At 37.1% G+C, this 3,436-nt stretch overlaps 1 long non-coding RNA gene across 1 annotated transcript; it reads left to right on the top strand.

Moving 5' to 3' along the window:
• Nucleotides 1-2,859: 2,859 nt before the first annotated feature.
• LOC114725462 (uncharacterized) lies at nt 2,860-3,334 on the top strand. Its single transcript, XR_003738420.1, has 2 exons — nt 2,860-2,995; nt 3,092-3,334. It is a non-coding gene; the product is annotated as an uncharacterized LOC114725462 (long non-coding RNA).
• Nucleotides 3,335-3,436: the final 102 nt, after the last annotated feature.

Below are 3,436 nucleotides of genomic sequence, written 5' to 3'. Positions count from 1 at the left end.
TATTTTTACGTAAGTTAAAACAAAATTTTCTCTTATATTTATCTCGTATTTATAAATTATAATTAAAAAACTATTTATAAGACATTCTAAACGGGCCTTTAGTTCCTGCAAGAAAAATAACATTGGGTTAATATAAACCTTTATCTCTCAAATTTGTCCTATTTTGGTTTTAGTTTTTCAAATTTCAAATTATAGATTTTAGTTCCTCAAATTTCTTTGTATTTAAAATATTAGTTTCTATAATTCAATAAAAATCTAGATTATTTTGTTCTTTAAGGGACCAAAACCTATGATTTGAAATTGAGGGACCAAAATCAAAATAAGAGTAAATTTAAGAAAACAAAGATTATATTAACTCAATATCGTTTTTAAGGGTCTCGGGATTAAATATCCTTCCATTTTGTCATGATACATTTATTTTGTGAAAGGAATCGTTTAAGCAAGTTTAATAAGATCTTCTTTTGCTTTTTTCTTTCTATTGGTTTAAAAATCATGGCCTCTGACCAATTCCTCCGATCGATGAGATGCTCCCCAGGTTGCCAGTAAAAGGCACCCCCCGAACAGCGCCATATGGCTATTACCTTACCTTAAACACCTCGAATAATACACCCGACCGCCGCGTCACAGTTATCATGTTCGTCATTAACATGCCTCCCACAAAATTATGTTACTCTTTTTCTTTATTAGCTTTCTTTATTCTGCTACTACTCAAGCACAACCCCGTCTATACTAACAGCAGCTGTTCTCCGACACCTTCGCTGCCATAGTTCCTTCCAATCCGACCTCACCAAGCTCCTCTCTTCCTTAGCTTCCAACAAAACCGCCAACATCAATTTCTACAACACCACCGTCACGGCACGGCGGTCGCAACACCGTATACGGCCTCTTCATGTGCCGGGGTGACGTCACCCTCCAGTTGTGCCACCAGTGCGTCGTTGACGCAACCAAAAACATACGTTCCCTGCAACGTCTCGAAGGAGGCCGTGATATGGTACGAGGAGTGTATGGTTCGCTATTCCGACCGCTACTTCTTTTCCTCCGTCAACACGAGTCCTAGTCGGTGCGGGGCCAACACCAACAACGTCGCCAACAACCAAACAGGATTCATTAATGTATTGAACACAACAATGAACAAGGCTGCGACGAGGCGGCGCGAAACCTGGTATGGGAAGAATTTTGCGACAGAAGAAGCGAGTTTACAGTTTCAAACTTTGTATTGTCTGGTTCAGTGCACGCCGGACCTTTCTCCCCAAGGTTGCAGAACATGTCTGAGAGACGCGATTGGGGACCTTTTCAACTGTAGTGACAGGAAGATAGGAGGAAGAGTTCTATATCCCAGCTGTAACGTTCGTTATGAATTGTTCATCTTTATAATTCTAGTGGTAAGCCAGCACCGCCGCCTCTTCCTGCACCTTTTCGGCAACTCATATAGGTAAAGTAAACTTATATGTACGCTTCTTTTTCTTAATCGTTTGTTTGTATTTTTAATATTTTTCAAAAATTAAACCTGCTAATACAATTCTCAACTGGTACAACGCCTAAAATTGACTTGCTTGATTGAAGTCTTCTCAGACGTGAAAGTATCTTATATCTATACAGGAAAACAAGAGGACCATTGTAATAGCTGTTGTTTTGTTGCTTGTGCGGGGTTACTTTTTTGTTGGTGTACTATTCTTAAGGAGTTTAATAAGGAAGAGACGAGGGCTGACCTCAGACAAAAATACTGTAAGTAAATTTTCATTCTATCTCCTAATATATTCATGCAGTTGACTTGATGGGAAGTGTTGGGGTGATGCTTTTAATTAATATACTCTGTGTTTTTTTTTTTTTTTATTTGCCTAGTTGGAGGGAGAAGAAAGCAACACTTTAGAGCCTCTGCAATTTAGTTTGGCTACTATTGAAGCTGCAACAATAGGTTTTCAGAGGAAAATTGTCTAGGCCAAGGTGGATTTGGACAGGTTTACAAGGTGATCTATGTCATACATCGATATTAATTTTGAGTGTGTCCCCCTCTCTAAATATACATGTGCGCGCGCGCGCACCCCGCAAATGCAATTCATTTTTAATAATCAACTATGATTTTAGGGTATTCTTTCAAATGGTCAAGAAATAGCTGTAAAGAGACTTTCGAAAGGTTCAGGCCAAGGCAGGCGGTGAGCAGAATTTAAAAATAGTAAGTATTATTAATAGCCAGACTGCAGCACAGAAATTTGGTGACCTTACTGGGATTTTGCGTAGAAGATCAAGAGAAAATTCTCATTTATGAATATGTTCCCAATAAAAGCCTTGACTACTTCCTCTTTGGTTTGCTTCTTCTAAACTTTTTCATAATTTTTTTATTGAAATTTAAGATTATCTTTATTTGTATGGGCACTTCCATCGTCACTCACAAAAAAATATATATGTGTGTGTGTGTGCGCATAGGTTCCCAGGAAAATAGAAGACTGACTTGGGAGGAACGTTACGAAATCATAAGAGGAGTTGCTCGTGGAATTTATATCTTCATGAATATTCTCGTCTTAAAATTATACATCGTGATCTTAAACCTAGTAATATTTTGTTGGACAATGAAATGAATCCAAAAATTTCAGATTTGGGCCTAGCTAGGATGGTTGCTATCAATGAAAATGAGGGAAATACACGGAGGATTGTCGGAACATAGTAAGTTGTATCTTCTCTCTCTTCAACATTTACATTTATCTTGATATTGTTGAATAAGGAAAAATAAGTTTTTCTTAGGTGACACCAGAAGGTTTGCCTTCAATGCATCACTTTAAGCATCAAAATTAGTCTTATCTTCTAATGGATTAATTTCATTATTGATATATTATTTTCTTTTTAGTGGTTATATGCCTCCAGAATACGCGATGTTGGGCTATATTCTGAAAAATCAGATGTTTTTAGCTTTGGAGTTATAGTTTTAGAAATTATCAGTGGAAAGAAGAATGCAAGTTGTCATGATGAATCGCAGTATGCTGATAGCCTCTTGAGCTATGTAAGTTATGATAATACGTTTATTTCATTAATATTTCTTATGCAGTCATCCTCATTGATGAATGGATGAATAATGAGTTTTACTTAATTGTTGCAGACGTGGAATCAATGGAGTAATGAAAAGTTGTTCGAGATGTTGGATTCAAATCTAAAAGAAATGGAATGTTATAATGAAGTAAGCCGGTGCATCCAAATTGGATTGTTATGTGTTCAAAGGCATCCAGATTCAAGACCTTCCATGGCTACAATTGTTTCATATCTGGGCAATGATTCAATTCAATTGCCACATCCACAGCAACCTGCTTTCTTTTTGCGTGCTCGAAGGGTAATCACTTCTGCAGTAGAGAATATAGCTCGATTAATGAAATGTCTCTGAGTGATTTCTTTCCTCGCTAGTTCCCAACTATACAAGCCTGTTGTATATTGTTTCATCTTCATCTTG

This window comes from Neltuma alba, unplaced genomic scaffold, assembly GCF_004799145.2.
Source record: "Neltuma alba isolate B1F8T4 unplaced genomic scaffold, ASM479914v2 tig00012254_pilon, whole genome shotgun sequence".
Lineage (NCBI taxonomy): Eukaryota > Viridiplantae > Streptophyta > Magnoliopsida > Fabales > Fabaceae > Neltuma > Neltuma alba.
Note: the sequence above shows the minus strand (reverse complement) of the source record. Positions and strands in the feature narration are given on the sequence as shown.